This window comes from Petromyzon marinus, chromosome 2 (genome assembly GCF_048934315.1).
Source record: "Petromyzon marinus isolate PM22_M1 ecotype Great Lakes invasive population chromosome 2, UKy_Petmar_22M1.pri1.0, whole genome shotgun sequence".
NCBI classification, from domain to species: Eukaryota; Metazoa; Chordata; class Hyperoartia; order Petromyzontiformes; family Petromyzontidae; genus Petromyzon; species Petromyzon marinus.
The window spans coordinates 2,329,033-2,354,194 of record NC_133668.1 but is presented as its reverse complement, the minus strand read 5'-3'; the positions used below and the strand labels follow the sequence as shown (position 1 = coordinate 2,354,194).

Below are 25,162 nucleotides of genomic sequence, written 5' to 3'. Positions count from 1 at the left end.
TAAATTGATTTGCATTTTAATGAGGGAAATAAGTATTTGACCCCCTCTCAATCAGAAAGATTTCTGGCTCTCAGGTGTCTTTTATACAGGTAACGAGCTGAGATTAGGAGCACACTCTTAAAGGGAGTGCTCCTAATCTCAGCTTGTTACCTGTATAAAAGACAACTGTCCACAGAAGCAATTAATCAATCAGATTCCAAACTCTCCACCATGGCCAAGACCAAAGAGCTCTCCAAGGATGTCAGGGACAAGATTGTAGACCTACACAAGGCTGGAATTGTCTACAAGACCATTGCCAAGCAGCTTGGTGAGAAGGTGACAACATATTCTTAGTTCTTTCAGTAAAGTCACGTTGAAGGGAAACAATAAAATAATAAAATATATAAAACAATAAAAAAATTCTCACGACGTTTCGACCATAACACAAACGGTCGTCTTCAGGTGTGTCGATTTGCATAAATGTATTTATTTTTAAACGGTATATTTATTTATTTAAAAAAAAAGTTAGCGCCACGCGCAGCAATTTGGCAGTTTATTTAGAAGGACGAGTCCATCTTTGTTCTGAAAAGAGGAGGGGGGAGACGAAAAATTAATGTATGCTGTCTGAAAGCCACTGTAAGCGTGAACAATCAATTAAGACCTGAAATGGTTTATCAAATCTTTCCAATGATTGCTAAGCCAGAATCCATCTTCTCGGTTGAAATTGTCTCTGTGCTTGTTATATGTGGATAGCCTCATGAACGAATCTCTCATGGTAGCCAGATGGCTTACAAAGAACCTGTGTCTTGGAAAAGTCAATGTCACGTGAGCCTACTGAATTATAACAATGATCTGCCACGGCCCGAGACATGGCGTTTAGTTTCTCCAATGTAACTACTACCACAGAGGCAACTTAGTTTGTAGACACCAGGGTATTGTATGTCCGGAATCACATCTTTTACAGATAGAACCAGATCACGGATTTTATGTAATGTGTTGAAACGGACCTGGATCTTGTGTTTATTCAAGATTTTGGAGATCTTTTTTGTGATCCCTGCAATGTAGGGTAAAGTGATGATTTTGAAAGGCTCCTCAAGAGGGTCCTTCTTCATGGTTTGAGTGATAGCTTTGCGGATTGTATAGTCGGAATAACCATTAGCCTTAAGAGCTTGGTGTACGTGCTTGAGTTCACTGCCTATGTGTTCCTGGTCGGATATGCATTGGGCCCTATGATACAGTGTCTTGATGAGAGAATTCTTCTGTGATGGATGGTGGTGGGAATCCAGTTTCAGATAAGCATCCGTATGGGTAGCTTTCCTGTAGACAGAGTGGCTCATTGAACCATCAGGTCTCTTTTTAATTAGGACATCCAAAAAAGGTAGCTTGCCATCTATTTCGACGTCCATGGTAAATCTGATGGCTGGGTGTATGGAATTGATGTGGTCGAAGAATTGGTCTAGAGCAGGCCGGCCATGTGGCCAGATGACAAAAGTGTCATCCACGTACCTCTTCCATAAGGTTGGGCGCAGAGTGGCAGTCTGGATGGCGTCAGTCTCAAATTTCTCCATGAAAATGTTAGCTATAACCGGAGATAGGGGGGAGCCCATTGGGGTGCCCTCAGTTTGTTTGTAGAAAGTTCCATTCCAAGTGAAGTATGTATTGGTTAAACAGTGTCTCACCAGGGGGGGGGTACCTCAGTGTTTAGTCCTTGATGAACCAAGTCTTCAATGATTGCAATGGTGTCAGGTACAGGAACCTTGGTGAATAAGGAAACTACATAAAAACTGACAAGCAGGTCGTCTGGGGACAGGGAAATACCCTTGATTGTCGATACCAAGTGAGTAGAATTTTGTACCGCAGAGGTGGTTTTTCCAGTGAAAGGACGCAGGATTTCAGACAAAAAACGAGCCAGTTTGTAGGTGAGACACTGTGAGACACTGTTTAACCAATACATACTTCACTTGGAATGGAACTTTCTACAAACAAACTGAGGGCACCCCAATGGGCTCCCCCCTATCTCCGGTTATAGCTAACATTTTCATGGAGAAATTTGAGACTGACGCCATCCAGACTGCCACTCTGCGCCCAACCTTATGGAAGAGGTACGTGGATGACACTTTTGTCATCTGGCCACATGGCCGGCCTGCTCTAGACCAATTCTTCGACCACATCAATTCCATACACCCAGCCATCAGATTTACCATGGAAGTTGAAATAGATGGCAAGCTACCTTTTTTGGATGTCCTAATTAAAAAGAGACCTGATTGTTAAATGAGCCACTCTGTCTACAGGAAAGCTACCCATACGGATGCTTATCTGAAACCGGATTCCCACCACCATCCATCACAGAAGAATTCTCTCATCAAGACTCTGTATCATAGAGTCCAATGCATATCCGACCAGGAACACATAGGCAGTGAACTCAAGCACGTACACCAAGCTCTTAAGGATAATGGTTACTCCGACTATACAATCCGCAAAGCTATCACTCAAACCATGAAGAAGGACCCTCTTGATGAGCATTTCAAAACCATCACTTTACCCTACATTGCGGGGATCACAAAAAAGATCTCCAAAATCTTGAATAAACACAAGATCCAACACATTACATAAAATCCGTGATCTGGTTCCATCTGTAAAAGATGTGATTCCGGACATACAGTACCCTGGTGTCTACAAACTAAGTTGCCTCTGTGGTAGTAGTTACATTGGAGAAACCAAACGCCATGTCTCGGACCGCATTCGTGAACACAAAGCAGACCTTAAACACGGTAGGACCAACACCTCGGCCGTGGCAGATCATTGTTATAATTTAGTAGGCTCACATGACATTGACTTTTCCAAGACAAAGGTTCTTTGTAAGCCATCTGGCTACCATGAGAGATTCGTTCATGAGGCTATCCACATATACAAGCACAGAGACAATTTCAACCGAGAAGATGGATTCTGGCTTAGCAATCATTGGAAAGATTTGATAAACCATTTAAGGTCTTAATTGATTGTTCACGCTTACAGTGGCTTTCAGACAGCATACATTAATTTTTCGTCTCCCCCCTCCTATTTTCAGAACAAAGATGGACTCGTCCTTCTAAATAAATTGCCAAATTGCTGCGCGTGGCGCTAACTTTTTTTAAAATAAATAAATACACCGTTCAAAAATAAATAAATTTATGCAAATCGACACACCTGAAGACGACCGTTTGTGTTATGGTCGAAACGTCGTGAGAATTTTTTTTATTGTTTTATATATATTTTATTATTTTATTGTTTCCCTTCAACGTGACTTTACCGAAAGAACTAAGAATATGAATTACTGCAGTCACGAACGCTTTAAATCAAAATTTAAGGTGACAACAGTTGGTCCGATTATTCGCAAATGGAAGAAACACAAAATAACTCTCAATCTCCCTCGGCCTGGGGCTCCATGCAAGATCTCACCTCGTGGGGTTGCAATGATCATGAGAACGGTGAGGAATCAGCCCAGAACTACACAGGAGGATCTTGTCAATGATCTCAAGGCAGCTGGGACCATAGTCACCAAGAAAACAATTGGTAACACACTACGCCATGAAGGACTGAAATCCTGCTAGGACTGAAATCCTGCTGCGCCTGCAAGGTCCCCGTGCTCAAGAAAGCACATATACATGCCCGTCTGAAGTTTGCCAATGAACATCTGAATGATTCAGAGGACAACTGGGTGAAAGTGTTGTGGTCAGATGAGACCAAAATGGAGCTCTTTGGCATCAACTCAACTCGCCGTGTTTGGAGGAGGAGGAATGCTGACTATGACCCCAAGAACACCATCCCCACCGTCAAACATGGAGGTGGAAACATTATGCTTTGAGGGTGTTTTTCTGCTAAGGGGACAGGACAACTTCACCGCATCAAAGGGATGATGGACGGGGCCATGTACCGTCAAATCTTTGGTGAGAACCTCCTTCCCTCAGCCAGGGCATTGAAAATGGGTCGTGGATGGGTATTACAGCATGACAATGACCCAAAACACACGGCCAAGGCAACAAAGGAGTGGCTCATGAAGAAGCACATTAAGGTCCTGGAGTGGCCTAGCCAGTCTCCAGACCTTAATGCCATAGAAAATCTGTGGAGGGAGCTGAAGATTCGAGTTGACAAACGTCAGCCTCGGAACCTTAATGACTTGGAGAAGATCTGCAAAGAGGAGTGGGACAAAATCCCTCCTGAGATGTGTGCAAACCTGGTGGCCAACTACAAGAAACGTCTGACCTCTGTGATTGCCAACAAGGGTTTTGCCACCAAGTACTAAGTCATGTTTTGCAGAGGGGTCAAATACTTATTTCCCTCATTAAAATGCAAATCAATTTATAACATTTTTGACATGCGTTTCTGGATTTTTTGTTGTTATTATGTCTCTCACTGTTCAAATAAACCTACCATTAAAATTATAGACTGATCATTTCTTTTTCTGTGGGCAAACGTACAAAATCAGCAGGGGATCAAATACTTTTTTCCCTCACTGTAAGTGATGATAACGCTTTGCTACAGGTAAAACAAGGTACAACAAACATGCTTTCCGCCGGAGGAGCCGCCTGCACGTAACTTATCACTTCATTGCTGGAACATGCCATTCATGCATTGAGATGATGGAAAAGATAAGAATAGGCAATACAACAGGAGGTGTTAGGATGTTGAAACACCAAACACCGGGCATCAAGTCTGCATTAACTACACGTACTTGTGGCAAAAACATGCAAAGCCTATTGTTATTTATTCATCATTTTGATACTGGCAATAAAAAACAGGTCCCGTAGATATTATTCATCGAGGTCTTCAAACCATGGTTCGAGTGATGTCTTGCTAATGTGAGCAATGAGACAGTGCTCATGTCCTGATTACAGCCCTAAGCCAGTGGTGGAAATTCCGCGTTCCTATCTCAAGGGGAAACTCTATCCACAGAACAATCACCACTGGCTACCCCCACAAAGTGGTGCCTATTTTATCCATCCTAGATGGATGATGGGCTGAGTCAGTCCCCCGACACGCGAGTCAAACTCGCAAACCTTCCGATTGCGAGCCCCTCGCTCTACCCCGCTGTGCCACTTGGCCGGTTCAAAGCATGCTCCATACTTCACCTATTTAATCCCATCCTCTTAATACAGAACAAACAGCTGAGCCCACTCAGACACACAATACCCGTGCTCATACACAACAACAGAGCGAATATTAACACGTGCTAGGCTTTTCGCGACCAACAATATCCATGATAGAGGTGTTTTGGGGTTATATCACGTAAATGTGTAAATCTGTCGTTAACACCCGCCACTACTCGACACGGCCAACTAGTTAGGGTTCTCAAGTAAACAAAATGTGTCAATTTGTTACGAGTACAGCACACCGGTGTGTTGGAGAGTAAACCCACAACATTTACAATTCGTGTACGACGTTTCACCAGTAATTACAACTAGCATCATAAGGCGACAGCCAGATTTGTGGGCAACTCCTCCTGTTTCTTTCCTTAAACAGAGGGATGATAAATGTAATGTCGTCACCTGTGAGACAATCAGGTGCTAAGGCCGCAGAGGGGGCTGGGGTTGTGGAGTTAAGTGAACAATATGACAACAGGTCGAGGGTCCACGATCAATCCAAGCCGAAGTCTCCCTGGCCAGTGAAACAAATCGCTTCTCAGAAGTCCCATCCCCATTCGAAACGAGAACGCGTAATGCCTGCACACATCTTGCATGCCCGAGCGCCTCGATAACGCCACGCAGCTTACATTTCGTATAACATTTGCCCTATGGCGTGACGTACAACTATTTAGGTTGTGAGGTCAACTCGGAGGTCAACGCAGCCCCACTATCCCTCCAGCGGTGTCAAACGAGCGTGGCCGTATGGGAAGTCCCGTGGAGAGAGTGGTCCCTGCTATAAAAATGTGGAATTTCTACCACTGGCTTAAGAGAGATGAGCAGGGCTGAATGTCTTTTCGAACGTAGGGTCCCTATGCATTACTTTTCTTTTATATATATGGGATTGAAATAAAACCCGTGAATGTTCCCGATCTCGTCAGATCTCAGACGCTAAGCGGGACAGAGCCCGGACAGCGCCTTGGGTGTGCAAGCACCACGAACACCAGGTGTTCAGGAATTATGGGCCGTGCGCCTACGTTGGCGGGCGGCAGAGGGCACAGGACCGGCAATGACCGCGCAATGACGAATGGTGGTCAAAAAGCCCCCCCCCCCGTCGAAGAAACTGTCAGTCGCCAAATAATAATCGTCAATTGCTCTTCAAATGCCGGATGACAGATACGAGTCTATCACAACGAGCGTGGTGTGAGGAGACCCGCATCCACCGGTCGACCGACGGTGGGGTCGTATACATGCAACATGCCCCGTTTGTCGTACGTCGTGGCCACGTCGTGTTGTCGGAGCGATGCGCGCACAGCTGCTGGGAATCCTTTGGGCACGAGACACCACCCAAGTCCCCGGCACCACTCGCAGGTAAAAGCACGGCTCGAGTTGCCCACTTTCTCCCGGCTTTTCCAGGGTCCTCCTGTTTTTATTGATCAGGTAAGCACTCTTGGGGAATCTGCAAGCCCTGTATTTTGCCAATTGCGTAAATGCAGTAATACACCACTGAAGACAATGCAAGCACTATGACGTGGCCTAGAGGTAGCACGTTCACAGCTTGTTGCAGATTGTTCACGGTTCGAATCCAGCGGTCGCCCGGGTTATCACTGCGGTGTGTAATAACCAGAATATTGCTACGCACGTCACAGATCCCACATGACGCCGTTCGCAAGAGTTGGCCATTGCGTGCCCGCATCAGGTTGCACATTTTTTCTCCCAATTAAAATATCACGCCGCAAATGACTGAATTGAGAACTTTGAAAATCACTCAAGGCAAAGCATTTGCACGGGCGGTTCTGAAGGCCTCGCCGATTGTTTTGCTACCGTGAGGTGTCTATCTTTCGAGCCCTGATTGTTAGTTCATGCATTCAGAGGCGGCAAGCCTTCACACGACAGGCATACAGGCGGCCTCGGACCAGCGAGGCAGGTGTGGGTTTGCCAAGCCGCAGGTGTTCTTGTGCACGGTCCTGTTATCTGCCGGTGTTATGGAAACTCCTATTATTCCTGTAACCTCATGAACAGTAACAACCCCACGTTGGTGCAGCCAGAGATCAAATGTGCTCGCACAATGTGCACTGTATACTGTACGCGCACAGGTTTACTGAATTAAAATAAAAACTGTGCAGTACTCTGTTCTGGCAACTGAAATATGTATTCCCCTGCGATTTATAAAAACAAAAATATCTTTGGGGGAAAAAAATTGAGCGCTTCGATTGCAATTGACAAATAAGTCTGTTTGGATTGACACTGATTTTTTTTATATAATCACTAAAATACAATAACAATATTCAGTAATTATAAAAGTGTTTGAGGTAGTAGTCATTAATATAATTATGTAAACGTAACAAGTAAATCCGTGTACATTGTGCATTACTTATTCCTTACGTTGGAGGTCCTTACATTATGTTTAAAGAAACGCAATTTCTCAATCAAATAAATATCACGTTCAAAATCGTATTTCCATCAAAGAGAATTGATGTAAAAGTTTCGTCATCAAGATAAACGTGGCTTTTTCTACACTTCACGCGGTTGAATTTTACAGCAACAACAAAAAAAGACATCGATAGCGATGCAAAAGCAGTAAAAGATTTAGTGTCACACTAAGGCGAGAGCAACGTGGCATCACAAAAGATATTGACCTTTGCGGATACAACCAGGTTTGCAACCGGTGCTTTTTTTTTGCAGAGCCATTAAGGAGAGAATGTATCCAACCGAGATGTTTTACAGGGTTTGTTTTCATTGGCCGGAGCTCAGAATACTTGATGGTGTTTGACCCAGGTGCAACAGTGTGGCAGACAGGTTTAATAGCCTTGGAAATGTCAGCTGCTTTCATTAAATCCTCTGTCATGTTCCAACAAATGCCACTTCCTTGGCATTGTGATGATGCTAAAGGTCAGAGCAGCATGTGTTTTACATTACCCAACCAGCAGCAGGGTGTGCGATCAAAATGACAATGTTGCTGAGAGTCAGAACAGAATACTAAATTCACAGCAACCCGGCAAAAGTTGTCAAGCATCCCCCACCTTTGAGTCCACACCACACGGAATTCAGCCGCAGGTGGTTCAACGCATGGCCTAAGATTCAAGGGACGAAGAGGAGCCACAGACCCACAATAGTTTGTTCGTCTTGCATTGTAAAAGTGTTTCTGCTTAAAATGCTTCGGGAAAGAAAATGCAAGACTTTTAAATGTTAGCGTCCCAGTTGAGTTTGGATTAGTGATTCTCTAGCGGAATTATATGAAAAAAAGTATGTTTCTGTTTGTGGAATTAAGTTTTGGCACAATTATTTTCTCTCTCAGATAAATGAGAGAAACTGTGCTTATTTTTGTGGCCAGGGCGTAGCAACCCCATTGCAGGTCTCTGAAAGCATGAGTGTCACTAGGACCAGCTAACAAATGTTTGGACATTGATGCGTTACGAGCGCAAATAAAAGTTGCACGGTTTTTTTTGGAGAGAGGGAGGAACGAGATCAGTTGACGTGCAGGAGTGAGATGAATTGTAGATGGTTAAGGTAGGCCTTCATCCAGCAGTGGATTGGCCTTCATCCGATTAGCACCCGCACGTCCGATTAGCACGGCTGGCTACGTTTGGTGCGAAACAGAAGTTCAACATACATACGATGCTGATTATTTTAATATCTGTAAATAGGCATTCACATTGAAAATATATGCAAAGTCCACTGCAATGATTTCATTCAAATTTGTTCACAATTTCGGTGGCTGAACAGACGCAATGGCAGAAACAATTACCCCTTGAAACAGACGATTGAAATATTTTATATAAAAAATAAACAATTTGGATGGCACCTTTACGGTAATGATGCCGATCAAGATTATTTTATTTGCATTATTAATAGAAGTGTGAGCACGCCTCTGAAACAGGAGGGCATCGTCGCCGTCAGGGGAATTCTTTTCATTCTGCTTGACAAAGTTGGATGACCCTAAGGGGGTATCGCGGGCAAACCTGAGAGGCACCACGAGCCTCCGAGGCCCCGAGGTTCATACGCTGCCGGTATCACCTGAAACCCATTGAGGCGCGTGGGGAATTGCTTGTTTACACTGACAGCGATACCATAATTGCGTTAAGTGGGGCACATATTCCAGCTAACAATGCTTATTTATGTAATAATCCACAAATGACCATCGATTGTAAATTATCGCGGGGCAAATTGTCCGAGGACTTTCCGACGCTCACCGATACTTCACGTCAGTGACACTTTTGTGATAACTGTTTATCTGACAGGCAACGCGAGTGCAGAGGCCGTTAAGCGGGCAATGCATGTGCGGTGCCGGCGCTGCGTGCATGTGACATGGGGTTCGGTCATCATCTCATTATTAAAGGGGAGCCATTCCCAAGGACCTCCACAATTAACCCTCCTGCATCTCGTCCCACAAGATCTCCCGAGGAGCTGTTATCATCTGCGTAACACACACACAGAGAGACGTTATCGCCAAAATAAGGAGTGCCACGGTTTTTTTTTTCACTCTACTGAACAATGCACCTCCCCCCCCCCCCCCCACCTCTTGACAACAGCCAACCGTTGGCATGATTTACCGTCGCACCGAGACGTCCACACGGCCACAGCGCCAGCCGCTGAACACTGCCCGGACGAACGCACCGGACCACACAAAAGGCGCCCCTGTCTGTCTCCTTTCTCAACTCCACAAGGAGGACCGGTCACTTTGGCGTCGTCGTCGTCGTGTAAATCATAAGCGAGCGCTAATTGCACCTGCCGAGTCGTGGATGTGGCTCATCACGTGGTTGCCGTTCCCCCCTTTTTTTTTTTTTCCCCCCTCGCCGTTCTCTGTCCGCCGCCCTTCTCTGGATTCTCGCCCGCCCTGCTAAAGTATTCCCCAACAAGTGTCCTTGTAGGCGTACAATGCGGCTTTCAGGCAATTCATTGCCGGGAAAAAAACCGAAGAGAATGCCAAAAAAAAAAAAACCTTTTGGGGTTTTCATTATCTAGCTCAGAGGTTTGGCATGCAGGTTTCTGAGCAGTCTCGTGGAACCTTTATAGAGTTAGAAAGTCTAGAAATGGTGGCGATTTATCACGCTGCAAAGCGGGAAGCTTTTGGAGACGCACAAATCTGACCCATTACATTTCATAGGAGTATTAAGTTGCCTGGAAATGAATGACAATGCTGGCAAGATAAGACGCACATTCAACTGAAAATCAATTTAGTAAAAAAAAAAAGTGCGCACTTCCTGTTTTTCTTTCACAACAAGGTTAACGTCGAGAAATGTCTACAAACTTGCATGCAGCAAACAATATATACTTTATCTCTGCACGTCTCCAAAAGCTGTACTCGTGGAAATGTGTGAAATGCTGCATCTGGTGCACGGGGTCACATTACCGCCGAGTCTGACACCTGAGCCACCCTGCTCATTTGGGAGCTCACGACTGCATTTTCAGGCAACAGCTGCTGTGGTGTCGCATCGAATGGGAGTGATGCACCAGCCATCGCATTAGGAGTGCACAGAGTCACGTGGCGTTAGATATATCTCCATTGACACGTCTTGACATTTGTGTACCGTCCGTAACAACGAGAGCTATTAAATGAAGGTTTTAATGAGCCGTAATTCACTCTACAAAACAAAAATAATGAGACATTGTTGTCATTGTGGGTGGCAGGTGTCTGCAGTGGTCGTAACACTTGCACAACACACCAACACGCACCTGGGTTTGATTCATCACTCTGGTACCTTTCTGTGTGGAGTTTGTATCTTCTCCGGCTGATGTGCAATGGGTTTTCCCTGGGTCTTCCTGTTTCCTCCCATAATAATAATAAATAAATCCCATACATTGTCACATTGGTTCTGGCCAAAAAAAATCCCAAATGTTGCTAAATCACCTGCAGGTTACTCAGATGGGATGATAACGCGTGTCAACATCGCCCCCCTACTGAAGAAGAGTCGAGACTCGGTGAGACTCTCCTGAGTAAATAAGTAGTAGTTGTAGTAATAATAATAGTCATGTACAATTTTGAGGGATTACTAAAATATTTTGGGGGTGGTGATGATAGCTCTTCGGTTGGAGTTAAGCATGCCATCATTGCCACTACCAAAATTATACGTACAAAAATATATACGCGCTTAAATGAGCCACGTGGTGCCCCCTCGCCCCGCATCTCCTCTCTATTCAAAATTGTCATCCGATGTGGAACAGGGTTTCGATGTTTACGGAGATAATCTCATCTGAAATCAATGGCATTGGAAGTGTAGTCGGAACAATGTAATTACAGCACCATGTAGGGGGAGCTCATCACTCCTTATTTGATTAATTCCGAGGCAGCTGCAGCTTGTTAAACATTTACGCTGCCCCCTTAAAGACACAGCCGTACCCACATGATTTGTGGAACCCGGAGATTTTATATCCGTTAATGTAATGCCCCACCACCAATTTGCGAAAATTATAATGGAGTGAAACTCCAGTCGCAGCGCCCGTAATGTGCTTGCAAATTATCTCTGCCAAAAAGCCACAATCGTGTACCACGACATTTCTATCAAGCTGAAACGTTTGGAGCCACTGCCAGTTTGCCTAACAGATTCATAGCCGTACCCGACGCAAGCACCTGGTCCCTCTTACACGGGGAAAGGAAGCTACACACGTGTTGTAGGGGTCCGCAATACATTGCATTAGCGTCTCTATAGATATGCGGTGTGCCATCGTAGCGTAACTAATGGTACCCAAAGTAATTTGAAACAGTTAAGAAATTCTAAATTAAGTATAGTGCAGTGTTGTATAGAGCACGGTACTTTATGATATTCTGCAGTAGTTGAAGATTCATTGCTATTTTTGTGAAAACAAGTTGCCGCAGGAATGTAGTGTACGCACGGACTCATGACTCATTGCTTTAATATTGGAACCAACAACAGCCATATGTCATTCTATTCTATTCCTGTGTACGATGGCAATGTGTTCAGGAGCGAGATGGCAATATTCGACGTCTGCTGACCACGACGAGAGAACTTTCAGGAGAGAGTTCGTGTGGTTTTGCTAATCTGCCATCGAAGGAGCGCAGACTACGTGGTTTACCATGTGGTCCATAGTTTGGGTTGCGTGGCTACAATCGCAATGCTGTGGCTTGTCTTCAATTCCCCATTTACGGGAAATGCTGATGTCCTGGTGTGGTTCATGGTTCCACCACCAGTGTCTTCGAGGAATGTCACAGCCACGAGGGTTGCGATCCTTAGACCTTGAATTAGGCGTTCATTGCAGACTTCATTCTATAAAGGCGTATACACAAGAATTGCTACAGTATACTTCAACAACACAGTACCTGACCGAGAGATTGAGACATTTACAGAGGCAAGCGTTTGAGAATTGACCATCTTGTATCTCCAGCTATGAAGTGAACACAATGCCGCGTTGACAGAGAGTCACTGCTCACACTGCTGGTCGTTCGGAGGGTCTACGATTCCACGTGTCCTTCGTACATTTGTGGACACTTGAGTGTACTGGATGCTTAAAAAAATGCACCCACTTATATGGGACTATAGTTTGTTATGGAAAAAGAACGGATAATACACTGTAGCATGATAACAAATGTAATGTTAATAGCATCAAAAAGTCAAGAGGCCTCACCACTTGTTCGCCATCGTTGTCAACGCGTGGCCTGGAATCTTTTCCAGGTGGTCTCCAGAGCCCGGAGGCAGCAGCACATTTCTTGCGGTATTGTTGCAAATTCTCAGAAGTGTTCAACATTTTTTTTTAAGCACCCTGCATTTCAGCGTGCCAGTATTCCCGCAGCTGACACAAAACGTCGTGGCACGCTGGCTCGAGTGAAGTGTGTCCGTCTTGCGATTTGCCGTGCACTCTGTGCAGTTTTGAAGCCAATGTCCGAATTTCTTCTCCACCACCCCAGCCTCATCCCTCGCTGCACGGCAGCCCGAGGTGTGCACTGTGCTACACTTTTAGGGAAAAGTTCGATTTCATTTTTTGAAAACTCGCAAACAGCGATACAACAACAAAAACGTCTTATCGGGCAAAAGCACAGCACTATTAACACTTACAGTCCTGTGGGTATGCACTGCTAGACGAATGTGTATGTTGAACTTCTTTCGCACCGTACATAGCCCACCGTGCTCATCGGAGGTGCGGGATGCGTCTTCACGTCGTATTGCTCATGGGGCTCGTTCTGCCATACTTCACCACGCTGGTCAGGTACGAGTTTATTCATCATTCGGTTGACCGGAAGACCCGTTCAGATATGACACGCCACTGACGTTAGCCGTGGCTGGGCATTGAACTTCGGTCACTGGGTATAAAAACACTGAGCATCGCTCACCACCCCCACCGCCCCTCTGCCCCCGGTACATTATCAGTAATACAATATTTAAAGCGTCATCAATCTGTCTGATGTATGGCCGCGTTTATGAAAGGTCTCGGAGGTGGAAGGAACGGTCGCGCATGGGGGAAGTGCCACGTGGTGGCCGTCGAGTGTCCGTAAGGCGCGCGGCGCTTTGTCGCGCACTCTAACGTGAGTGGTGCGGCGAGACGGATTTCGAGGGCTTTAACAGCACCCCCAAGGCGGGGGTGGTGGCAGTCATAAACCGACCCACAAGTGCTGCGTAAGGCAGGCAATTCGAAACGACCAGGTGTCTGCGGCGTAAACCCACTGGGACAGCTACGCGTTTCCATCTGTCAAGTGAAGCACTGTTTTCTCGTGTCCACTAATGCATACCCCCACCCAACAACCCACACATCCACACACCCGCACGTTGGACCGCGACAATGTTTTCCCACACACGGCACCGTTACAGATTTCGCTGGCACACGAGCAGGCGCAATGGCAGTGGCCATGCGGAGAGGTGCTCAATTTATAACTCGGAGGTGTCCGTACACGGTGCGTGGCTTGACATAAGAGGATTTTGTGCCGGAAAGATGCGGCAACAGCTTGAGCAAAAATCAGCACAAGCCAGAGAGGAAAGTGGAAGCTAATGACGAAACGTGCAGTGGACAACCACTCGGGGCTCTCTGCCCATGGATGGTGGCGGCGGCGATGATGATGATGGTGGTGGTGACGTCTGAGGAGCTGCACCGCAAGGTTAGGAAAGGGTCAAGTGAGACGGCGACCCTCCACGCTGTGTCCAAGCGCGCCGCATGCTCACCCTGCGTCCGTGAACAAAGGTGCAGCCCTGAGTTTAAATGGCATAACGCTTCTTCCCAGTGAACGTTAGGTCAAAGTTGACCCAACGTTGGGCCAAAGTTGACCAAACGTTGGGTCAACTGGGCCCAACGGTTGGCCCAATTGTCCCAGGTTTACTGCGGGGTTACCCGGTTGCCCTCTTGTTGATGCACGCATCGAACAATCCACCAGTTTACGCTGATTCATTCCCTTGTCTTCCACTGTATTATAAGAATAGGGGTTTTCCCCTTTTTTCTGGCAACAAAACTGAAACCTTTTACGAGGAATCATGTCTGCATTAACCACAATACTGTACTTGTGGTCAGAATGCAAAAAAAAACCACTCTGATAATATATGCATTGTCATTAAAACTGATTGGCCCACACCAGAGACAGCTTTCTTTTGAGCCTCGTCTCAAACGGTGTTAGACCAGAGGAAGCCAAAAGGCGTACACAGCACAAAGACAATGCCACTATCAGATTAATGGGAGCTCGGGGTTAGCTTCTACATCATGGGACCTCCTTTGCCAGTACCAAAATATCAGAATAGGTTTTTCCCCTTTTTTCTGGCAACAAAACGGAAACCTTTTTAACGACGAATCATGCCTGCATTAACCACAATACTTGTGGTTAGAATGCAAATAACAACAAAAAAGGATAAAAGCCATTATTACGAAGCAGTAAAGTACAGCACCCAAGCAAAAACAAACCGCACGTAACGATAACAATGCAGCAGTTACATCCAACATGAGAAACGGTGCGCTTAGAAGAAGAACCGCCTCAGGAATAGATTGCAAGTTTATTGTTCATGCGGAAAAAGGGCGGAGTCTCACATTGTCCGTGCACGCAAAAGTTCAGCAGCCTCCAGTCGCTGCCGTGACTTCACTCGCGCCGAATCGCGTACGCGCAAGTCCCTTCGATATAACCGATGTCGTGACAAAATCCTCCGAGTAACAACGAGAAGTCAAAGCGTGTCCAGAGGCACAGACGGCGCGACGTGGAGCAGAGCGCGGCGCGTTCCTGCTCCGGCAATTGCTGGCGAAACGTCGAACGTTGCGGCTTGGCTCTCCAACACACCGGTGTTGCTGTACTCGTGACGAATTGGCCACGTTCTGGTTACGTGACAACCCGTGCTAGTTGGCTGTGTCGGGTGGTGGCGGGTTTAACGACACGACATTTATATATTTACGTGATCTAACCCGAAAAACCTCTCATGGATGATATTGGTCGCGAAAGTCTACTGCGTGTTAAACTGATGTTATAAACGCTCTGTCCGTGAGACACGCGACGGCTAGAGAGAGTGCCCCATTGGCACGCCACGAGCAACAAGGCAACTCGGTCTGTCAGGCCTCGGAGTGGATGGCACTCGACGGGTCAGCTCCCCACTGTTGCCTGTCTCGCGTGGCGTTTGGTTGGGACGGGCGATGCACCACCACCACCATCACCAACACCACCACCAAACAACCACCAAGGCAGCGCCCGGCCTGACATTCTCGACAGCGTTGTACTTCGCCTGGGTTCTCAATGAGTGACGTCCCCCCCCCCCCCAACGTGAGCAACAATTCCCACACGAGGAGGCCCCGCGGACGGTTTTTTTTTAATCTTCCACGTGAAAGGATGTAAATTTTTGTTTTAAATGTTGCCAATGTTTTCTATGCAATTCTTGCAAAGTTTTTTTAATGTAATAAATCCAAGAAACGGGAGCCACTTTAGTGGCCAGTAAACAAAATAAATAATGGATATAAAACCGGCAGAGTCAAAAAGTAGAGCATAGTTCATTGCGTGTAAGCAGGTCTTTATCCATAATTTATTTGTGCAATGAAGTTGATTTAAGTCTCATCTGTTGATGGTTCAAGGTTCTCGGTTTTTTCCGTGTTATACTCGCTTTGTGTTCATAGAATTAGCACCCAGCAATTAATTGTGAAAAGCTCCTGACCTCTCTTAGATGCTGCTCCCTGCCTGAATTGCTGTTTATTTTCTCTTTCATCCTGCGAGCCCCTGCGGCTGCCATTGTGTGCGGGAGGCTCGCGCGCAGCATTTTAATTTCTACACGGCAATCCATAACGAAACGAGGGCATTAGCATCCCACATTTACACGGCCCGGTCATCACCGAAACAGGCAATCACTTGACGCGTTATTGCGACGCCTTATGACGCAAATCACCGTAAGAATGTCCTCCGCCGCGTATATAACTTTGTGTTGAAAGAGGAGGGCAATACATTGCACCGTTACGAAGTGAAAGCACCCCGACACGCGGAATTCAACAATGCTCCACAGTAATTAGGTCATCTGCAAAACAATGAACATCGATGGAATATTTTGGCGCAAAGAGTCACAAGCTACTTTCGCTCAATTGGATGTTCCGTGGGCAAATAAGTTTTGATTTGTCCTACATCCCTGCTGATTAAAATATATTTCATTTAAAATGGCCACGTACACTCATACGTGCATAAATAAAGCGTGCATAAGTGCCTGCGTTATTATTAGCCGCTGAAACAGCACGTGTCATACTTAGAGGGAACCAAGTGAATGGAAGCAAACTTAGAAGTGAGCGTCACAATTGTATTGTCAAAAAAAAACACCGAGAGGTGAAAATATCATACTTACTACGCAAGTGGAGCAATCGTAAGCTTAGGAATTATGGATTCGGAGTCTGCCAGCTCTCGTGTAAAAAAAAAAGTAAATACGCTCCACCCTATCGAAGGGAGCACTCGCGAGATGGACGGCGTCGTCTACGAGTGAACACGTGGCACGAAATCTGGCAAGGAAGCCACGCTCGCGCTGGAAGACCTTGAGGACGAGTAATCTGGGGCCACCTGTTTCGGTTTGGAGGCCTTGAAGACCACCAGGTTGGCGAGCATCGGGGCATGCGACAGCTGACTGTGGCCATGGCAGATGGCCTGCCCTGCGGAATGTTTACACTTCAAGCTGCTTCTTCACCGGTGATGCCAAATCATCTTGCCTGGTGTGCTGTACAAACTTCGGTACAAGTAGCCGTCAATATCGCCTCTTAAGCGAGGGCTCTGGTTGGGAAACTGACCATGCCGTAAATTGCACTTGATAAATGCGCTCGCGCCGAATGCAGTTTAATAATATATATGACAAGCATAATGGTTCCATTTGTAATTTATAAAAGTACCGTGTAAATAAAATCTGCCGTAGCAGGAGGCAGCGGACGCCGAGTAGAAGTCTCGTCCAAATGCAGCACACTGTCTCTTATGTTCCGTGTGCAATGGAGAGGCTAATACCCAGTATGCCATCATTTTTAAAAACAAAGTCTCCACGCTTGGAGATTAAACCCAGCGCCAAACCCACCTTTCTCCGCGCCTCAACGAACGGCCGCTTGCCGAACAAAAGAATCAGCGGGCAGGCACCGCATGGCTCTGTGGGCGGTTTTCTTGGGCCACGTTTTTACCCCCAGCAAAACCTGGAACAAACAATCCGGCATTAACCCTCCCAGATTCCTCCCGCCAAGGCTTGGCAACAGCCTTTTGTCACCATCTGTTCCGGCCAAAATCCCGCCGCGGCAATTCTGCTCACGGTCCATGACATCACCTGAGAAACACCACACGCTGGCGGCAAGTTTTAAATAAGAAAGGCGATGAAACTTGGATAACAAGGGCAGTGAGAATTAATTGATTTGATTAACTAATCCGTGGCTTTTATGCCTATAGAAATGTGTTCGCTTAATCACCCCTTCAAAACAGCTGCTGTGCAGCAGACATTGTTAACGGTGTCACTGCCTGATCATGGTGCTCAAGACTCACGGTCAACTAATTTGATTACAGGTTTTGCCATTATTTGTTATTTTGGGGGAGGACACTGAGGCTATCCTAAATTGATTAAGCAGGTGTTTTTTTTTTGAAAGAAAAATTGTCCTTTTGACAAAGGGCAGCACTAAAGCCATTTTGTATGAATACAATGGGAAGACTCCCAACGGGTGCCGTGTGGAAAAAAAAAAGAATCCGAATGTATGCACGCGTCTGCTCGAACGCCGTCTGGCCCCCACGCCTGCAGACTAAATTATATTAGCTTTAGCAGCGTGCCACTGTCACGCAAAAGCACTTGGCGGTTCACACAATTATTATGCACAGTTGCCGAAATTTCGAAGGCAGGTAATGGTAAAACGCCGGACCCAAGAATGCGGAGCAAAACAGGGAGAGACGCGCTGTTCTTCTGAAATGCGACTCTGTGACGAGTGGTGGCAGTCACAGCAGTGTGTGTGTGTCCTCCCCCCCCCCGCTGCAGGATAAGGAAACACTGAATACTGCTCGCCACCAGACGACGTTACCGAAGCAAAAGGCTCTGGCCTCTTTGTATGAACGTGACGCAGGGTACAGCCTCGAAGTCACACGTGTGTGTCGAATGGCTCCAACGAACGGGGTAAACTCCCCTTGCCCGAACTTCTCACATCTATTAGCCGCCACTCGTACGTGTGCTCCGTGTGCTGAACGTCTTTCGCACCGTACGTAGCCAACCATGATAATCAGGGGCTATCGCGGTCTCGTGCGTTGTTGTGTGTGCATGTTGAACTTTCTGTCACGCCGTACGCAGCCAACCGCGCTAATCGGAGGTGTAGGATAAGGACAACAAACATAACCACAGTAAAGCTTAACACAGAAAGCAGTTTCGACGACAGGAACCCGTTAGATGTGCAAATACTCCTATTATCCAGGGGTCCTGTTCTTTCATCTGCTATACTTTTTTCTGTGGATAACCGTGCGGATAATGGGGTCAACGTTATTCGCGATGGGCTATTCAACGAGCTACTTGAAAGTGGTCTTGGCGTTACATTGCATGTCTTGGCTCTCGGCAGCCCCTCGACATCCATTCTTTGCTGTCATAATTTATGTTCAAGCAGGGCTGGCTATACTTAAACGCATGTCGACAACTGTCTTAAGTACTGCGAAGGATTAAAACAAACTATGACCATCTTCTTCGGTTCTTTCGGTAAAGTCACGTAGAATGAGAATAAAATAATACATTGATAAAATAAAATAACACAATAATATTCTCACGACGTTTCGGCCACAACACAAGCGGCCTTCATCCAGCGCTGTCCTACCAGACAGTCTCGTCCCTTCACCTGATGAAGGCCGCTTGTGTTGTGGCCGAAACGTCGTGAGAATATTATTGTGTTATTTTATTTTATCAATTTATTATTTTATTCTCATTCTACGTGACTTTACCGAAAGAACCAAAGAAGATGAATCATTGCAGTCACGAAAGCTTTAAATCGAAACTATGACCATGTCAAGAACCTGCTACGACTACGTGTATTTGTCTAAATCATTAATTTATTGACACATCCTCGCGAAAACGATTGTGCATGTGACAATGCACCCCCAGCTATTACATTTTCATGATTCTGGGTTTTGATTTCATTCAATAATCAATACATTTGTCTTTTGCCTTCTCAATTGTATTGTTTTATGCTTTCCTATCCCACAGGCACAGATTGAAAATGCACAGATGTCTCTGCTTCATTATCCTTAAGGTAAGTGAGAAATTTGTTTTAATTAAGATCTCAGCGTTTCGGCCAACTGGCCTTCTTCAGGCTCACATTTCGACATCTTCTTTTCTTCTCAGTGACGGTTTCATGATTGTTCTCATCTGTTATTTTATTTTGAGTTCACCGAAGCGGCAACTCTCTACGTGCGATATTAGCACATCGTCTGCATGCAATTGACACAATTCCTTGGACATTCATTCGAACACGCACCATCCGACGCTGTCCGTGTGAGCGTACGAATGAGTTACGCTGGCAATCGATGCATTTCACTCATCCTGACGTCGACCTAACAGTTACGTGATATTGTACCACCTTATAGATTTCACATTAAATAAATAAATAAAAGCCCCACCAACAGGTAATATTTGATTATTGCACTTCTCTCGGGTTGTTGTGCACCTGCTGCCTTTGCACAAAGTGAGAGCCCCTAAGGCCTGCGTAGCATGAAGAAGCACGTGCTTGTTCCACTCAGTAGAGTCACAAGACAGGCAGCAGCAGGGATGACATCACCTCTTCCCTGGCCCACGCGGAGTGCGGCGATGGGGGGTGTCGGACACTACAGGGGTAGGCAGGCTAGGCTGAGCAGGGATAATGCAGAGATTATGGGGAGCTGCGACGCCGTTACCCCAAGGGGCTGGACAGCAGCTGGGGCTCGTGACAAAACTACTCACGGGAGAGTGTGGGGGCTTCACCTACCAAACACCACGTGCGCCAATCTGCTCGGACGCACTCGCACCACCAGCTTGTGTCAGCGTCTAATAGAACGTACAGGGATATACTCATTGGCGGGGACTCGCGTGAGTACAAACTGAGAACGCCTCACCACCCGCTGGCACAGACAGACACCCACACCACTACCACGCAAGGTTTTTTTTGCGTGTCACGGTCGTGCCACGCAGCCCTACCTGACGTTCTTTCGAGTCGTGCCGCGGTTGTTCGGCGCGATGTCCGACGTTTCGCCGCACGTGCCGTGAGCGAACAGCACGCGGCAAGCAAAAAAAACCGCACACAATAAAATATCGGAGATGAACACTCGTTCATCCGCTGCGAAGCGGGAACATTGCCCGAAATAATAGTCCTGTTATAAGGCAGTGTTGAAGATGATGATGACAGCATGTCCTGTTCAAGAACCGCGTCTCATCGCATTGCTAGACAATGCATCAAAGTCTGAACGTCCTCGCCGCCGCAGCATGTTAAACACACTCGGCGCGCATCTTACACTTTAAGGGAAACACTCATTAGGTGTACTATGACTGAACCCCATCACCATGCACCCTCACATTCCCCCCTGGGTTTCTTGTGAGCTCAGTAAACCTACAAAGGAACAGAGGCTGATTCTAACCATTAAAAGCCCTTACGTACCTGTGGGGTAGCATTTTAAAATGGCCAGACGCCGTTGCAAGTCGTACCTTTCACATCAATAATTACGGAATTAAATTTTATGTCACTTTGCTTGAGGATTTTAGCAACCTGGTTGTTTTGTGACTATTGCACGCCGCTGCGCTAAAAAAATTGATGGTTTCAGCCTCCAAATTATTGTCGTCGCGTGGTTTAATAACGCGCCCAATCTAAATGCTAAAACATGTAGGGGTGTTCGTAATGTAAAACTATTTAACCCATCGTTTCGCTAGCGGAGTTTATTTATTTCATTGTTAAACCTTGAATAGGGGGGGGAAGAGAAAGAAAAAAATTAACCCGTTCCTTCCACTGACGTGTGGCCTATTTGACCTGCACGCTCACCGACATACGTTTCATAGCCACAGCTAAGTGGGGGAGGGGGGAGGTTTATCTCGAGCGGCGCTCTTATGTAATGCACCAGCTGCTCTAAGCAGGTGTGCCACCAGCGCAGATACAAATTGTTGCAAGGTTTATTAAGTCATCACACTGCAGCATTATCCCGACGAACATCAACTGTGATGCTGCATGGAAACGAGCTGTGAAAGCGAAGCACGGGGAGGAGCAAACAGTAGCCGAGCGGCGACCTTGCTGATCGTCGCCACAAAGAGCCCTGATGTGCGCGCATTAACCATCTGATCATTAATTGCTACGTTACGGTAATGAGGGCTGAAAACGCGCACTCTCAGAATTCCCCAAAGGCAGCTGGGAGAGCACGCACCGGTCATGCTAAGCAGCGCTCCCGTCTGCATCGCCAACGTGTGACGGTGGTTGTCTTACACGCTCTGCCCATGACGGCGGACCACGCTCTGCGAGTGACAACTGCAATCGTCGCCGTAAATAAGCGCCCACGAATCATCCTTTAAATTAAAGGTGCTAATTATGATCTGTGTCATGCCAATACAACGCACGCATTAGGAAAATAATGAAGAAGAAGAAAAACATTGCGAAAGCCACTTGGGAGACAGGTGAGTGCAGGGAATGAGCGACTCTACCAGCGGGACCCACACCTGCGCTTCTCAGGTGCACGCCGTGAACGTGTCTCACGAATCTCCTTGTCAGTTCAGTTCAGTTCCATTTATTTTGGTATAGCCCTGTGAGCCATTCGGCTCTTGAATCGGGTGCAACCGCAACAAACCAAAAACAAAAACACGAACAAGAAAAACATCTTAAAGTGACTATGTGACTGTGCAAATAGAAAATCCAGGAAAAAAACCATCAAAATATTCCTGAAAAAGCACCGTACACCAACGCTGTGTGCAAAAATTCCAGTGTCACGGGTCATGCTGATGCCCAGGGATGATCCCCTAAGCCCAGTATTCAGTGCACACCCAAGGTAGGTCTCAGGCACTTGTAAAACAGATTTGTATTTGTCTGTCCAAAGAAAAAAATACAATAAGTATTAACAGGCTTTGTGACTGATGCGGTGTGTTAAGAAATAATTGTATATTTTTATGTGATGAGACAAATGTGCGGAAGGACGCATCCCAGTAAACATGGAATGCTGGGCCGACGTTGGGCCAATGTTGGGCCAATGGTTCCAACCCCCGTGGTAAAGTTGGTCCAACGTGTCATCTTGACTGGGATATAAGTTTGTTCATTTATTTAATTTGAAAAAAAAAAAAACTACATGACCAAATTGTTCATCGCTTGGACTAAAGCTGGGAAGTTCCAGTTCATATTTGATATCTGTATTTCACCTTGCTTAGAGATACATAAAAAAATGTACGGTGAAATAAAAAAGGAGAAAAAACCCCCCTGCAATTTGCAAGTCCGCAAAGCCTGCCTTTAAAAAAATTACGGTAAATTTGACTCAGTTCTCCAATGTAATTTATGGTTGTACCGGGTGCTTTGTGACACGTAGTACAACCCCGAAAACACAGATCGGAGAACCAAGGGAGCCATAACCCACAACCGCGAAAAGCCTACGCAATGTCACCTAACTCAAATCGTAGGCTTATGTCAATGTCACTTTCTGTGCCAATTCTTTGAAGGTTTCAATGCGGGGCCAAAAAAAACATAACTTGCAACATTGACACCGCAGTAACAGGGGCAAGTGCTAAGATTAGGTTCGTTCGTACAAGTTGGAATAACTTTTTGCTAAACTATCACAGAGCCATCACATCTCCACAATACAGGCATCATTCTTATTTTAGTAGCCACGGGAGACCTGTGGTTGCTAAATTTCCCAAAAATCTAGCTTTGGCCTGTATTTAAAAAAACCCTCTGATTTCCTGTCAAATGAGCACTGAGGCAGTGCTAATTTTCGTGTTTACAACCCTGAGCCAGTGGTGGAAATTCCACATTCATTGGACAGGGACAAGGCTATCCATCGGACAACCACTGATTAATTCCCCACAAAATGGGCCTCGTTATATAAACTCAAGCAGGGTTGATGGGCTGTGTCGAACAATAAACAGAATTGGAACTTGTAACCTTCTGATTAGGAGCTGCTTGCTCTACTGCTGAGACACCAGGCCACTGCAGTATAAACCATAATTACTACTGGAAGGTTTTCGTGCAAGTAACACCTTTATATCACTTGCACCAAACAAACACTCGCATAAATGCAAAGGGCTGGTAGTGTGTGGTGTGGTGTGGTGGCTTGTCAGGCAGGCAACGTGACGGTGTGTATGTATGTTGACCTTAAATTTTGATTTAAAGCTTTCGTGACTGCAGTAATTCATATTCTTAGTTCTTTCGGTAAAGTCACGTTGAAGGGAAACAACAAAATAATAAAAAATATATAAAACAATAAAAATTCTCACGACGTTTCGACCATAACACAAACGGTCGTCTTCAGGTGTGTCGGTTTGCATAAATGTATTTATTTTTAAAGGTGTATTTATTTATTTATATTTAAAAACAACGTTAGCGCCACGCGCAGCGATTTGGCAGTTTATTTAGACGGACTAGTCCATCTATGTTCTGAAAAGAGGAGGGGGGAGACGAATTTTTTTTTTTTAATGTATGCTGTCTGAAAGCCACTGTAAGCGTGAACAATCAATTAAGACCTGAAATGGTTTATCAAATCTTTCCAATAATTGCTAAGCCAGAATCCATCTTCTCGGTTGAAATTGTCTCTGTGCTTGTATATGTGGATAGCCTCATGAACGAATCTCTCATGGTAGCCAGATGGCTTACAAAGAACCTCTGTCTTGGAAAAGTCAATGTCATGTGAGCCTACTGAATTATAACAATGATCTGCCACGGCCGAGGTGTTGGTCCTACCGTGTTTAAGGTCTGCTTTGTGTTCACGAATGCGGTCCGAGACATGGCGTTTGGTTTCTCCAATGTAACTACTACCACAGAGGCAACTTAGTTTGTAGACACCAGGGTATTGTATGTCCGGAATCACATCTTTTACAGACGGAACCAGATCACGGATTTTATGTAATGTGTTGAAACGGACCTGGATCTTGTGTTTATTCAAGATTTTGGAGATCTTTTTTATGATCCCCGCAATGTAGGGTAAAGTGATGGTTTTGAAAGGCTCCTCAAGAGGGTCCTTCTTCATGGTTTGAGTGATAGCTTTGCAGATTGTATAGTCGGAGTAACCATTAGCCTTAAGAGCTTGGTGTACGTGCTTGAGTTCACTGCCTATGTGTTCCTGGTCGGATATGCATTGGGCTCTATGATACAGAGTCTTGATGAGGGAATTCTTCTGTGATGGATGGTGGTGGGAATCCGGTTTCAGATAAGCATCCGCATGAGTAGCTTTCCTGTAGACAGAGTGGCTCATTGAACCATCAGGTCTCTTTTTAATTGGGACATCCAAAAAAGGTAGCTTGCCATCTATTTCGACTTCCATGGTAAATCTGATGGCTGGGTGTATGGAATTGATGTGGTCGAAGAATTGGTCTAGAGCAGGCCGGCCATGTGGCCAGATGACAAAAGTGTCATTCACGTACCTCTTCCATAAGGTTGGGCGCAGAGTGGCAGTCTGGATGGCGTCAGTCTCAAATTTGCTCCATGAAAATGTTAGCTATAACCGGAGATAGGGGGGAGCCCATTGGGGTGCCCTCAGTTTGTTTGTAGAAAGTTCCATT

At 45.9% G+C, this 25,162-nt stretch overlaps 1 long non-coding RNA gene across 1 annotated transcript in view; it reads right to left on the bottom strand.

Annotated features, from left to right (window-relative positions):
- Nucleotides 1-18,196, bottom strand: part of LOC116949607 (uncharacterized) — a 41,230-nt gene extending 23,034 nt beyond the window's left edge. The window contains exon 1 of the long non-coding RNA XR_012942657.1: nt 17,522-18,196. This is a non-coding gene — a long non-coding RNA (uncharacterized LOC116949607). The remainder of the gene's footprint in view (nt 1-17,521) is intronic.
- Nucleotides 18,197-25,162: the final 6,966 nt, after the last annotated feature.